Source organism: Suncus etruscus, chromosome 15 (assembly GCF_024139225.1).
Source record: "Suncus etruscus isolate mSunEtr1 chromosome 15, mSunEtr1.pri.cur, whole genome shotgun sequence".
Taxonomy (NCBI): Eukaryota; Metazoa; Chordata; class Mammalia; order Eulipotyphla; family Soricidae; genus Suncus; species Suncus etruscus.
The window spans coordinates 43240105-43256241 of NC_064862.1; the positions used below are offsets into that span (position 1 = coordinate 43240105).

Below are 16137 nucleotides of genomic sequence, written 5' to 3' on the forward strand. Positions count from 1 at the left end.
TTCTGTGCCAGAGCGATAGCACAGCGGTGGGGCATTTGCCTTGTATGTGGCTGACCCAGGATGGACCTGGGTTCGATCCCCGGAATCCCATATGGTCCCCCGAGCCAGGAACGATTTCTTTTTTTTTTTCCAGGATCGATTTCTGAGTGCCTAGCCAGGAGTAGCCCTTGAGCATGTGGCCCTTTGGGTGTGGCCCAAAAACAAAAACAAAAAAAGAGGGGCCAGCGAGGTGGCGCTAGAGGTAAGGTGTCTGCCTTGCAAGCGCTAGCCAAGGAAGGACCGTGGTTCGATCCCCTGGCATCCCATATGTTTCCCCCAAGCCAAGGGCGATTTCTGAGCACTTAGCCAGGAGTAACCCCTGAGCATCAAACAGGTGTGGCTCAAAAAACCAAGAAAAAATAAAAATAAAAATAGATAAAAGAATCTTCAATTCTGCTCTAAGGAGACAGAGGCAATAAAATCTTTTTGTTCATTACCTTCTGTGATTTGGCTTTGCTGATTATGGGATGGTCAACTATTGGGCAGTTATTTGATGTTATACTGGAAATTTGGTTTTTATTTTTGTGTGTTTTTTTAGGGAGGAGAATAGAGATTGGGCCATATTTAGCAGGAATTGTAGGTTATATCTGACTTTGTGCCTAGTAATCACTTATCGTGGTACTCAGAGAATTATATATATGGTACTGGAAGTTGAATCAGGGAAGGTAGCATGCAAGGCAGCCCCTTAACTCTCTGTACTATCTATTCAACCCCAGTCACAGCCACTGTGTTCAGTGGCTCAGGGGCATGGAATGGCAAAACGAATCAGAAAATTGAATCCAGTATTTCACTGCCTACAAGAAACACATCTGAATAAGTTTCTCTCCTGAAAGCAAATTGAGAACAAAGACATTATGATATAATAGTAAACTAGCTTGAATTGAAAATAAATCGCAAAGACACACTCAATGAATGAACACTATAGCTAGAGTTTGTGGCATACAGATGTCTTTTCCAAAGATACCTGTGGATAGAAGCATTAGATCAGATTAGCAGGCATAATTAAATAGAAAATGAATAGTTTAAAATATTTGTTAAGACAGTATTATAATGAGCATTGTATTAGGACTCTAACAGAATATAGCACTGTAATTCAAAACTAGTGTGTCTAACCTATTGCTCCAAGGACCAGTGTAAACAAAAACATTAAAAGGGTTTTTACAGGGGCCAGCACGGTGGTGCGGAGCAGTAAGGCGTCTGCCTTGCCAGTGCTAGCCTAGGATGGACCGCAGTTTGATCCTCCGGCATCCCATATGGTCCTCCATGCCAGGAGCGATTTCTGAGCACATAGCCAGGAGTAACCCCTGAGCATCACTGGGTGTGGCCCCCTCAAAAATCAAGCAAGAAAACCAAACCAAAACAAACAAACAAAAAAAACCAAAAAAGTTATTATAGGGACTGGAGAGATAGCACAGCAGCGTTTGCCTTGCAAGCAGCCGATCCAGGACCAAAGGTGGTTGGTTCGAATCCCGGTGACCCATATGGTCCCCCGTGCCTGCCAGGAGCTATTTCTGAGCAGACAGACAGCCAGGAGTAACCCTTGAGCACCGCCGGGTGTGACCCAAAAACCAAAAAAAAAAAAAAGTTATTATAAACATATTAGTATTAAAATTAAGACACTAAAACCTTACAGTGAGCATTGTATTGGGAGTCCATGGCTTCCAAACAGATTATGCAGCTGTTTCTGTGGATAAATGCATTAGAACATCCTCTTCTTATGAGGCCACTACCTAGCACAATCTTCTTCCTGATAAAAGACAACCAGGCTGCTGCCTCTCTTTGAGCTGTACCTGCATCTATGATCATTGAGTTGTCCTGTACCATGTTCTCATCTCAGTTGGCTTAACTCTAGGCTGGCTGTTTTTATGGATCCACTCGCCTGGTAATAGTCACTTCCCTGAGGAAAGCTGATTAGCTCACTGATTCTCCTTGCTCTTGTGTTCCCACCCATGGTTGTCTCAACACCCGCTGCTATGCTCTTCTCACTGCAGTCATTTGGTTTAACTCAGAGCTCATTATTCTCTGGGGCCCTCCAACCTGACATAAGTTGCTTCCCTGAAGAAAGCTGATCAGACTGCTTATTCTCCTTGTGCTGACACTGTGTACATGGTTGTCCTGCTGTCCCCTGCTATGTTCTCACTACAGCCACTCAGTTTTATTCTGGGATGGCTGCTTTTGTGGGACCACTTACTTGACACACATCACTTCCCTTGATGACAGCTGATCAGGCCGCTGATTCTCCTCATATTGGCTCTTATGCCCATGGTCATTCTGCCATCTTTGCCACTCCCATGGTCATCTTGCCATCCCATGCTGAGCTCTTCAACTGAAGCCAATTCATTCAACTCAGAGAATACTGTTCTCACCAGTTTTGAAATTTTATGGTATTACTCTCACTTCTATTTAGTTGATTCCTAGATATTTGATGATTTTTTTATTTTTTGGACACGCCGCTGTGCTATCTCTCCAGGCCCCTAATGTATATCTTAAGTCATTTGAAATTAGAGATAATTTTACTTTTCTCCAATTTGGATTCTTTTGATTTCCTTCTCTTGTCTGATTCCTGTTGCTAGTACTTCTAATAGGATATTCAACAAGAATGGAAACGATGAACATTCTTGCCATGTACCTGACTTCAACACCAATGCTTTCAACATTTCACCATGAAGAATAATATTGGGGCTTTTTATAGGTAGCTGTTAATCTCTTGAGAAAGATTTCTTCCACCCCTATTCTACTGAGGGTTTTAATCATGAATATGTGTTGGATCTTCTAAAAAGTTTTCCCTGCATTGATAGATATGATCATATGATTTTTATCTTTTCTTTTACTGATATACGATATTAATGATTTAATATATTGAACCATTCCTGCATCTCAAGGATGAAACCCACCTGATTATGAATTATAATTTCTTTGATGTGCTGTTATATATGGTTTGCTAAAATTTTGTTGAAGAATAATCTATTTAAAGAAAATGCATCACATAGTTCACATAGTTGACCACAATACATTTGTTTTCATATAAGTGAGAGCAAAGTTATTTTAATAATAGAATAGAAGGGGGCCCTGAGGGAGCACAGCGGCGTTTGCCTTGCAAGCAGCCGATCCAGGACCAAAGGTGGTTGGTTCGAATCCCGGTGTCCCATATGGTCCCCCATGCCTGCGAGGGCTATTTCTGAGCAGACAGCCAGGACTAACCCCTGAGCACCGCCGGGTGTGACCCAAAAGCCAAAAACAAAAGAAAAATGGAAGGAAAAAAGAAAAAGGAACAGAGGCAAGTTTTTAAAACAGAAAGAAAATAGAAAAAGTACAGTAGCAAGAATATTTGTGAAAATTATTGTATCTCCAAGGAAGCCATTAATACAGTGGCAGAAAGTTTAATAATTCTGTTAAAATGATGTATCCCTATAGGAATGACAACATCAAGTGAATGAAGCCCCAAAATTCAAAGCGCTACTATTTATATTGCAGATTTTAGGGGCATATTTTCAGCTGCCAAGTCTCTTAGTGAAGGAGGATTTAGGGGAAGTATGACCATACTCACTCCAGAAAGCTCTGGTGATATCAGCCCAAATACCAGTGAACCTGAAGTTTTGTCAGATTGGTGTTCCCAAAGTGAATCATAGAGGGTGGTGTGGCAGGGACATCAGTAAAATGGTGACTTTTTGTTTGATGGATGCAGGAGATATGGCTTTGCCAGAGCAGGTGGTTGGCCTGTCCTCTTCTAAGAGTGTCAGCATTCTGCAGGATGGCTGGTATACATAATTTTTTCATGACTTGGTTTACATCTCATTTGAGAAACATGGTGACTGCATTTGTGGACATGGTTACAGCTTCCAGGCTTCTTAGAAGGAAGATACAGCAGGGAGGGTGTATCCATAAAATTTGCTCGATAAAACCCTGGTGATATCAGCCCTCAAACCATCAAACGTCCATAATTCTTTGGTGATATCAGCCCAAAAGGCAGCATATCTGAAGTGTAGCAGTATATCTGAAGTGTAGCAGTTTGGTGTCTCCGAAGGAAGTCATAGAGGGCCCATGATTTTTCATTAGGGAAAAGGTGATTTTAGGTGATGAAGGCAGCAAGATGGTTTCAGCAAGGCATGGACTTGGCCCACCTTCACCTCCTGAGATGGCCAACTTTCTGCTGTATGGGCTGATGTACCCATAATCTTTCATGGCTTGGTTTGCATCTCATTTGAGAAATGAGTGAGTGTATGGAGCTGGCCTAGTGTGAACATGATGACTGCATTTGTGGGCATGGTTGCAGCTCTTGTTGAAGATTTTTGGCTCGATTTTCATCAGGGAGATCCTTCTTCATTTGTGTGAAGAAGTATTTGGTAGTATCTCAGCTTTTGCTATCAGTGTTATATTAGCTTCCAAAAAGAGAAGGTTCCAAATAGAGAAGGTTCCAATTTCTTTGATATTTTGGAAGAGTCTAAGTATCAATGTCAATAAATCTTCCCTGAATGTTTGATAAATCACACCTATAAGCACATCTGAGTCTGTATTTTTATTCTGGGGATATTTTTAATTTATATTTCAATTTTCTTGCATGTGATTGACCTGTTTAAGTTGTCTACTTCTTCCTCATTCCATTTTTGGGAGATTTCATGTTTCTAGAAATCATTCCATGCTTATAAGTTCTCTAGCTTGACAGAATAATGTTGTTCATAATAAGATCTCATGATGTCATATATTTCCTGAATTTGCATTGTAATTTCTCTTCTTTCTGATCCAATGTATTTGAAAACATTTTCTTTTTTTCCCTTTTCAGTCTTGCCAACAATTTATTCCTCTCCTTTATTCTTTCAAAAACCCAGCACCTAGTTTCATTTACTGTGTTTTTTCATTTTTTTCATTTTTTTTTTTTTGGCATTGATGTTTGCTCTGGTTTTTAGTATTTTATATTTTATTCTACTAGCTTTTGGGTTCCTTTGTTGTTTGTTTTCTAGATGTTTACAGTGTGTGTTTTGGTTGTTGATTTTCTTTTTCTTTTTTCCTTATGTATACCTATATCACTATGAGTTTTCCCCTAATTACTGCCTTGACTGTGTCCCATAGAGTTTAACTTGTTTCTTTGTCATTATTACTTTCAAGGAGTTTTTTAAATTTCTTTTTAAAAGAAATTTTTGGGGGGGCTGGAGCAGTGGCACAAGTGGTAAGGCATCTGCCTTGTGTGCGCTAGCCTAGGATGGACCACGGTTCGATCCCCAGGTGTCCCATATGGTTCCCCAAGTCAGGAGTGATTCCTGAGCACATAGCCAGGAGTATCCCTTGAGTGTCACCAGGTATGGCCCCAAAACCAAAAAAAAAAAATTCTCTTAAAATTTCTTGATTTACTCTTTGATCCAGCAATTATTTAACAGCACTTTTTTTTTTCAATCTCCAGGTATTAGAATAGTTACTCTGTTAACTGAGTTTTTCATCTGTATATAGTCTAAGAATTAATAGTGCCATGTACCTCCTATCTGTGAATAGATAGGAGATAGTTATCAATTATATTCATATAGACAATGCAGAAGTCTCCACACTTTTTGATTATCAAGGTAGGCAAAGTTCAGAGCTGGCTAATTTCTGACCAAGGGAATATCTGGAGTCAGGGGTCACTGTTGCTGGGGGTCCCAACCTTCCAAGTGTCTCTAGAGAGTGCAGTTTCAGCTTGGAACATCTTCAGTGTTTTATTTATTTATTTATTTATTTATTTATTTATTTATTTTTTTGGTGTGTTTTGGATTGGTTTGGTTTTGGTTTTGGGTCACACCTGACGGCACTCAGGGGTTACTCCTGGCTCTGCACTCAGAAATCACTCCTGGCAGGCTCGGGGGACCATATGGGATGCCGGGAATCGAATTAGGGTCCGTCCTGTGTTGGCTGCATGCAAGGCAAATGCCTTACTGCTGTGCTATCATTCCAGCCCTTTATAGCACAGTGAGGAGGGTGCTTGCTGGGTTAAATCTCCATCATCCTATATGGTTCCCTGAGTCTTCCAGGAGCGATTTCTGAGTGCAGAGTCAGGAGTAACTCTGAGTGCCACTGGGTGTGGGCCCCAAACTAAAAATAAAATAAAATAAAATAAAAATAAAACTGTCACCCATATTTAGATATATGTAATGTTCCCAATTAAGGAGAGAAGATACTAAAATAAAAAATATGTATATATTTTTCCTTTTGGGCTACACCAGTGACGCTCAGGGGTTACTCCTGGCTGTGGGCTTAGAAATCGTTCCTGGCTTGGGGGACCACATGGGATACTGGGCGGGAATCAAACTGCAGTCCATCCTAGGTTAGCACGTGCGAGGCAAACGCCCTACCGCTTGCACCAACACTCTGGCCTTTTATAAAAAAAAATAAATATATGTTAATAATTTCATAATTAATATGAATTTATGTAGCTGTCAAATGTGTCATTTTGCATGGTTTTATAGCACATGGTGGTTGATTAATACCAAATGTTATGATTCCTTTCTCATAACCATATTTCTTGAAAACTGAAATTTTCTTCTTGACAATCTGTGAAATGTAATGCAAACATTTTTTTCTCCCTCCCACCCCACATTTTTTTCATGCAAACATTTTTGTATGAAATATTTTTTTTTTTTTTTTTTGGTTTTTGGGCCACACCCGGTAACGCTCAGGGGTTACTCCTGGCTATGCGCTCAGAAGTTGCTCCTGGCTTGGGGGACCATATGGGACACCGGGGGATCGAACCGCGGTCCGTCCAAGGATAGCGCAGGCAAGGCAGGCACCTTACCTTTAGCGCCACCGCCCGGCCCCTTGTATGAAATATTTTATGATAGTTTTCAAATGTGCTAGAAATGTTTATCTTCAAGATTTAGGTATAAGTTTGTAAATGTTCTCTAATTATTTCAAGTCTGAAGAAGAAAAACTTTTGATGGCACACAATGGTGTAATTTGTATTCAAATGGCAGCTAATTAATTTAACATTTTGAGGCCTGAGATAAATTTTAGTAGGCTTTCAAACATGTTTTTCTAGGGCCTCTGTGTATATCTCATGATCTTCTCAGGCAAAATAGGCCCTGAAGAAGATAAACTTTGCTGTTTCGGGGAACAAAGTAGGAAGAAACTTAATTGTGTTCTTGCTATTATTGGCTCTGGAGTATGTCTTTAGGTTGACCTTAGAATCTTAACAGTGTTGCACATGATGGAATTATGTATAAGATAACACTTTTATCAGGCAAGAATGGTGGCACAAGATGTTAAGGCATCTGCCTTGTGTACACTAGCCTAGGATGGACCACGGTTCTATCCCCAGGCATCCCATATGATTCCCCAAGCCAGGAGTGATTTCTGAGTGCATAGCCAGGAGTAACCCCTGAGTGTCACCAGGTGTGGCCCAAAAACCAAAAAAAAGAAAAAAACAACCCAAAAAGATAACACATTTATATTTGTTCTTTATTTAAGAGTATTCCAAACACAAGAAAACAAATAGGACAATTTATATTTATTGATTTTGAGATTCTTATTTATTTTAAATTATTCTCAAGCAAAGAGAAGGGTATTATCCCACTGTCTTCACATTGTTGAACATATAGTTCTAATTCAATTATACATTATAAGTATAAGAATTTTATGAATGAGCCAATTCTAACACTGGCTTGAATATTTAGATTTGAAGAATGAGAATACAAATTTTAAGTGGGACTGGGCTGGTGGTGTTAGAGGTAAGGCATCTGCCTTGTAAGTGCTAGCCTAGGATGGAACGTGGTTCGATCCCCAGGCATCCCATATGGTCCCCCCAAGCCAGGAGTGATTTCTGAGCGCATAGCCAGGAGTAACCCCTTAGTGTCAATGGGTGTGGACCCCCCCCAAATTTTTTTTTTTTTTTTTTTGGTTTTTGGGCCACACCCCCCAAAATTTTTAAGTGATAAATTTCTTGGGCACTCTTGGGTGCCTGCGATTCAACTGAATCTCTAGTGTATAAAGCATACGCTCAGCCCATTGAGTTAGTTTTTTAGACTTTCATGCTTAAGAATCTAAATATAGGGTCTGGAGTAATAGAATAGCAGATTGCTTTGCATACAGCTGACCCTGGAATAACCTGGGTTCCATCCTGGCATCCCATATGGTCCTCCAGCATGTCAGGAACAATTTCTGAGTGCAGAGCCAGGAGTAACTTCTGAATGCTGCAGGGTGTGTTCCCAAAATTATAAAAATAAATATTCCACCCCAAGTTTAAATGTACATAAATTTTTCAAGTGTATTCATTAACTTTTTATTTATTACTAACCTGTATGTACATATTTTAATTTATATCACATTTATAACTTATATATTCAGGAGTGTCTCAATCAATCATGATTTTTTTCACAAGGCAAATTAGTTTTTTTCTAATGTTGCTTCAAGAATTCCTTGGATCTGGGACCAGAGTGATAGCAGAGTGGTAAGGCGTTTACCTTGCATACAGCCAACACAGGATGGACCCTGATTCGAACCCTGGCATCTCAGTGGTCCCCCGAGCCTGACAGGAGCAACTTCTGAGCGCACTCCTGAGTGTGGCCAAGTGTGACCCAAACACCAAAAACCAAAAAAAAAATTCCTTGGATCCATATGTGAAGTAGATTGTAAGTACCGTATATGCTTGAGTATGAACCAACCTGAGTATAAATTTGACCTCCCCCCATATTTTACCCTAAAACCTAGGAAAACTTAGTGACTCGAGTATAAGCCTGGGTGGAAAATGCAGCAGCCACTGGTAAATTTCAAAAAATAAAAATATATACCCAAAATAATTACAATAATTGAGGAATCAGTAAATAAATAAGTAAATAAATACATGATTACATTTATAATACATGATTGTTTGATATCCTGTTTACCAGTAACATACCACTATTAACCCATAGTTTTCAATGGCAACTTTAATAAAGTGAATAAATCATTTAAGACAGTAAAGCATTGTAAATAAATGATTAAAAATCCTGAATCCTTATACTCCAAAACTTCTGATTATAAGGATTCAGGATTTATAAACATTCATTTACACGACTTTACTGCCTTAAATGGGTTTTTCACTTAATTAAATGTGCCATTGAATATTGTAGGTTAAATAGTGGCAGTTAGTTTATTTCAGCTGCCTATCTTTTTAGCTCAGCTGCAACTTGTGGACTGAGCTGAGGCACCACCCCCTCCAGCAGACAGAAGACAACTGGAGAATACATTAATTTGATTCAGTCACACGCACCAAATCAAATAACCTGTATGACCAGAGTATAGGCAGAGTTCAGGATTTTTGGCACAAATTTTGTGCTGGAAAAACTCAGGTTATACTCGAGTATATATGGTATAAATGTGTATGTTACATAATTTCAACATATATACACTTTTTGTAAAATATATTTTGAAGTTTGCATAATTAGAAAAATAAGATTTAATATAAACACATTTTGGATGTATAGAAATGTACTTTTGTAAATTTACAATGGTTTCTTTGCTTTAAATTTTTTTTCTTCTGGGACAATATTGGTTTATATACACCTCTTGAAAATAAACTTGCCATAACATGCCTACCAATGATCAAAAATGCTGTAATGCAAACATTTCTATCACTGTCTATTGAGTCTTATCTACGTTTTGTAATTCATAATCCCCCCTTTCAAAATCTAAATTCAGGTTTATCTTTGGATTCTTTTGGTCTTCTTGTTTCTTATGTCCCATTTTTAAGTAAGATCATAATTTGACTTATTTCACTTGGCAGGGTAATTTTCAACTTTATCCATGTTACAAATGGAAAAAATTCTTCATTTTTTTAACAGCTGAGTAGTATTATATTGTGCTTATGTATCACCTATTTATCTACTCTTATCTTTCTCCTATCTCTTTCTGTCTCTCTTTCTGGGTGCATGGGTTATTTCCCGTTCCTGGCTATGGTAAATAATAATTCATTGAACACAACAGTGCATATATGTTTTGAACTTTTTTTTTCTTTTTTGGGGGCACGCCTGGCAGCGCTCAGGGGTTACTCCTGGCTCTATGCTCAGAAATCGCCTCTGGCAGGCACACAGGGGACCATATGGGATGTCGGGATTCAAACCACCATCCTTCTGCATGAAAGGAAAATGTCTTACCTCCATGTCTCCGGCTCTGTTTTGAACTTTTGTTTTTATATTCTTTAAATAGATAGTTGAAGTAGATTTTTTTTTTTTTTTAAGCCACTTTAAAATTTATTGCAGTCATTTTAAGATGTAATTATGAAGACCATTTAGCGACATAGATAAGTAGATTAGAATTTAAAAAAAAACAACAGATCTCATTAAATGGCTGGTGTCAAGTGATGATAGGACATTTAGAAGTGAGTACAGTGGTGAAATATACACTTGCTGAAATATTATCTATATATTGGTGTGAACATATATTCCTCCAGTAAAACATTGTTTGCTTGAATGATTACAATTATATAAAAGAAAAAATAGGGGAGTCTAGCAGGAGGGGGTTTGGCAGGCCACCGCCATGCCGGAGGCCTTCCTAACCAGGCCTAGTGGGGGTGCAGGACTTGGGTAACCCCAGCACCCCTCTACCACCTTGCCTCTTGCTCCAGATCTCCAGGGCTTCCCCAGGCCACATGCCTGGGCAAGCCAGTGAGTTGGGCCCCTTGGTGGAGCTCGAAGGTACCCTAGGCTTTCCCCCATTATCCATTCAGCTCCTTAGGGAGGGTCTGGGTGGGGCCCTGAACTTCTGGCCTCCCAGCTTCTTGAAGTCACTGGTAATCTCTGTGAGTCTATATTTTCAAAATCGCGTGCACAAGAAACATTAATAGTACTCACTATCATTGAATTATGTTTTTATATATGCAGAATGTCCATTTTGTACTCTGCCCTTTTGCATACACCTTCATAAGATCATATTTCTCTTTAACTTCCTTAACTCCTATCATCATTACTCCTCATTTACACTTTCTTTTTTTTTTTTTTTTATTTTTTTTTTATTTTTTTTTTTATTTTTTTTTTATTAATTTTTTTTTATTTAAACACCTTGATTACATACATGATTGTGTTTGGGTTTCAGTCATAAAAGGAACACCACCCATCACCAGTGCAACATTCCCATCACCCAAGTCCCAAATCACCCTCCTCCCCACCCAACCCCCGCCTGTACCCTAAACAGGCTCTACATTTCCCTCATACATTCTCAATATTAGGACAGTTCAAAATGTAGTTATTTCTCTAACTAAACTCATCACTCTTTGTGGTGAGCTTCCTGAGGTGAGCTGGAACTTCCAGCTCTTTTCTCTTTTGTGTCTGAAAATTATTATTACAAGGGTGTCTTTCATTTTTCTTAAAACCCATAGATGAGTGAGACCATTCTGCGTTTTTCTCTCTCTCTCTGACTTATTTCACTCAGCATAATAGATTCCATGTACATCCATGTATAGGAAAATTTCATGACTTCATCTCTCCTGACAGCTGCATAATATTCCATTGTGTATATGTACCACAGTTTCTTTAGCCATTCATCTGTTGAAGGGCATCTTGGTTGTTTCCAGAGTCTTGCTATGGTAAATAGAGCTGCAATGAATATAGGTGTAAGGAAGGGGTTTTTGTATTGTATTTTTGTGTTCCTAGGGTATATTCCTAGGAGTGGTATAGCTGGATCGTATGGGAGCTCGATTTCCAGTTTTTGGAGGAATCTCCATATCGCTTTCCATAAAGGTTGAACTAGACAGCATTCCCACCAGCAGTGGATAAGAGTTCCTTTCTCTCCACATCCCCGCCAACACTGTTTATTCTCATTCTTTGTGATGTGTGCCATTCTCTGGGGTGTGAGGTGGTATCTCATCGTTGTTTTGATTTGCATCTCCCTGATGATTAGTGATGTGGAACATTTTTTCATGTGTCTTTTGGCCATGCGTATTTCTTCTTTGTCAAAGTGTCTGTTCATTTCTTCTCCCCATTTTTTGATGGGGTTAGATGTTTTTTTCTTGTAAAGTTCTGTCAGTGCCTTGTATATTTTGGAGATTAGCCCCTTATCTGATGGGTATTGGGTGAATAGTTTCTCCCACTCAGTGGGTGGCTCTTGTATCCTGGGCACTATTTCCTTTGAGGTGCAGAAGCTTCTCAGCTTAATATATTCCCATCTGTTAATCTCTGCTTTCACTTGCTTGGAGAGTGCAGTTTCCTCCTTGAAGATGCCTGTAATGTCCTGTAGTGTTTTGCCTATGTGCTGTTCTATATATCTTATGGTTTTGGGGCTGATATCGAGGTCTTTAATCCATTTGGATTTTACCTTTGTACATGATGTTAGCTGGGGGTCTAAGTTTAATTTTTTGCAAGTGGCTATCCAATTGTGCCAACACCACTTGTTGAAGAGGCTTTCCCTGCTCCATTTAGGATTTCCTGCTCCTTTATCAAAAATTAGATGGTTGTATCTCTGGGGAACATTTTCTGAGTATTCAAGCCTATTCCACTGATCTGAGGACCTATCCTTATTCCAATACCATGCTGTTTTGATAACTGTTGCTTTGTAGTACAGTTTAAAGTTGGGAAAAGTAATTCCTCCCATATTCTTTTTCCCAATGATTGCTTTAGCTATTCGAGGGTGTTTATTGTTCCAAATGAATTTCAAAAGTGTCTGATCCACTTCTTTGAAGAATGTCATGGGTATCTTTAGAGGGATGGCATTAAATCTGTATAATGCCTTGGGGAGTATTGACATTTTGATGATGTTAATCCTGCCAATCCATGAGCAGGGTATGTGTTTCCATTTCCGTGTGTCCTCTCTTATTTCTTGGAGCAGAGTTTTATAGTTTTCTTTGTATAGGTCCTTCACATATTTAGTCAAGTTGATTCCAAGATATTTGAGTTTGTGTGGTACTATTGTGAATGGGGTTGTTTTCTTAATGTCCATTTCTTCTTTATTACTGTTGGTGTATAGAAAGGCCATTGATTTTTGTGTGTTAATTTTGTAGCCTGCCACCTTGCTATATGAGTCTATTGTTTCTAGAAGCTTTTTGATAGAGTCTTTAGGGTTTTCTAAGTAGAGTATCATGTCATCTGCAAACAGTGAGAGCTTGACTTCTTCCTTTCCTATCTGGATTCCCTTGATATCCTTTTCTTGCCTAATCGCTATAGCAAGTACTTCCAGTGCTATGTTGAATAGGAGTGGTGAGAGAGGACAGCCTTGTCTTGTACCAGAATTTAGAGGGAAGGCTTTCAGTTTTTCTCCATTGAGGATAATATTTGCCACTGGCTTGTGGTAGATGGCCTTCACTATATTGAGAAAGGTTCCCTCCATTCCCATCTTGCTGAGAGTTTTGATCAAGAATGGGTGTTGGACCTTATCAAATGCTTTCTCTGCATCTATTGATATGATCATGTGGTTTTTATTTTTCTTGTTATTGATGTTGTGTATTATGTTGATAGATTTACGGATGTTAAACCAGCCTTGCATTCCTGGGATGAAACCTACTTGATCGTAGTGGATGATCTTCTTAATGAGGCATTGAATCCTATTTGCCAGGATTTTGTTGAGGATCTTTGCATCTGCATTCATCAGTGATATTGGTCTGTAATTTTCTTTTTTGGTAGCGTCTCTGTCTGGTTTAGGTATCAAGGTGATGTTGGCTTCATAAAAGCTATTTGGAAGTGTTTCTGTTTGTTCAATTTCATGAAAGAGTCTTGCCAAGATTGGCAGTAGTTCCTCTTGGAAAGTTTGATAGAATTCATTAGTGAATCCATCTGGACCTGGGCTTTTGTTTTTCGGCAGACATTTGATTACTGTTTTAATTTCATCAATGGTGATGGGGGTGTTTAGATATGCTACATCCTCTTCCTTCAACCGTGGAAGATTATAAGAGTCCAAGAATTTATCCATTTCTTCCAGGTTCTCATTTTTAGTGGCGTAGAGTTTTTCAAAGTAGTTTCTGATTACCCTTTGAATCTCTGTCATATCAGTAGTGATCTCTCCTTTTTCATTCCTGATACGAGTTATCAAGTTTCTCTCTCTCTCTTTCTTTGTTAGGTTTGCCAGTGGTCTATCAATCTTGTTTATTTTTTCAAAGAACCAACTTCTGCTTTCGTTGATCTTTCGGATTGTTCTTTGAGTTTCCACTTCGTTGATTTCTGCTCTCAGCTTTGTTATTTCCTTCTGTCTTCCTGTTCTTGGGTCCTTTTGTTGAGCATTTTCTAGTTCTATTAGCTGTGTCATTAAGCTACTCAGGTAAGCTCCTTCTTCCTTCCTGATGTGTGCTTGCAAAGCTATAAATTTTCCTCTCAGTACTGCTTTTGCTGTGTCCCATAAGTTCTGAGAGTTTGTGTCTTTATTGTCATTTGTTTCCAGGAACCTTTTTATTTCCTCCTTGATTTCATCTCGGACCCACTGGTTATTGAGCATGAGGCTGTTTAACTTCCAGGTGTTAAAGTGTTTCTTCTGAGTCCCTTTGGAGTTCACAAATAATTTCAGAGCCTTGTGGTCAGCGAAGGTAGTCTGCAAAATTTCTATCCTCTTGATCTTATGGAGGTATGTTTTATGTGCCAGCATGTAGTCTATCCTGGAGAATGTCCCATGTACATTGGAGAAGAATGTGTATCCAGGTTTCTGGGGATGGAGTGTCCTATATATATCCACTAGGCCTCTTTCTTCCATTTCTCTCCTCAGGTCTAGTATATTCTTGTTGGGTTTCAGTCTGGTTGACCTGTCCAGTGTTGACAAAGCCGTGTTTAGGTCCCCCACAATTATTGTGTTGTTGTTGATATTATTTTTCAGATTTGTCAGCAGTTGTATTAAATATTTTGCTGGCCCCTCATTCGGTGCATATATGTTTAGGAGAGTGAATTCTTCCTGCTCTACGTACCCCTTGATTAATATAAAATGTCCGTCTTTGTCCCTTACAACCTTCTTGAGTATAAAGTTTGCATTATCTGATATTAGTATGGCCACTCCAGCTTTTTTATGGGTGTTGTTTGCTTGGATAACTTTTCTCCAGCCTTTTATTTTGAGTCTATGTTTGTTCTGACTATTCAGGTGCGTTTCTTGTAGGCAGCAGAAGGTTGGATTGAGTTTTTTGATCCATTTAGCCACTCTGTGTCTCTTAACTGGTGCATTTAGTCCATTGACGTTGAGAGAAAGAATTGTCCTGGGATTTAACGCCATCTTTATTTCAAAATTTGGTGTGTCTTTTGGGTAGTCTTGTCTTAGATTAGGTCTTTCAGTTTTTCTCTTAAGACTGGTTTTGTGTCTGTGAAGTTTCTGAGCTGTTTTTTGTCTGTGAAACCATGTATTCTTCCATCAAACCGGAAAGTGAGTTTTGCTGGGTATAGTATTCTGGGTGAAGCATTCATTTCATTCAGTCTTGTCACAATATCCCACCACTGCTTTCTGGCATTGAGCGTTTCTGGTGACAGGTCTGCTGTAAATCTCAGGGAAGCTTGCTTGAACATGATTTCCCCTTTTGATCTTGCTGTTTTCAGAATTCTGTCTCTATCTGTGGGATTTGTCATTGTGACTAGGATGTGTCTTGGGGTGGTTTTTCTGGGGTCTCTTTTGGTTGGTACTCTTCGGGCATGCAGGATTTGATCACATATATTCTTTAGCTCTGGAAGTTTCTCTTTAATGATGTTCTTGACCATTGATTCTTCCTGGAAATTTTCTTCCTGGGTCTCTGGGACTCCAATGATTCTTAAGTTGTTTCTGTTGATCTTATCATAGACTTCTATTTTCGTCTGTTCCCATTCTTTGACTAATTTTTCCATTGTCTGCTCATTTGCTTTAAGTTTTTTGTCCAATCTCTCCTGCTGTATGGAATTGTTATGTATCTCATCTTCCACAGCACCAAGTCTATTCTCAGCTTCTGATACCCTGTCCCAGAGCTTATCCATTTTGTCATTCACTTCGTTTACTGAGTTTTTCAGGCCTGTTAGTTGACATGTTATTTCAGTTTGGAGTTTTGTCATTTCTGCCTTCATATTTTCTTGGTTCTTATTAGTGTTCTGTTCAACTCGATCCATGGTTTCTTGGAGTCTGTTGAGCACCTTCCATATTGCTAGTCTAAAGTCCTTATCTGAGAGGTTGATTAGTTGTTCAGTCATTATCTGGTCCTCAGAATTGTCATCTTCATTCTCTATGTCTGATGCTGGCCTG

General features: G+C 39.0%; 1 protein-coding gene across 1 annotated transcript in view; it reads left to right on the forward strand.

The window, feature by feature from the left end:
• PCNX2 (pecanex 2) overlaps window positions 1–16137 on the forward strand; it is a 328287-nt gene that overhangs the window by 33014 nt on the left and 279136 nt on the right. The window lies entirely within an intron of this gene.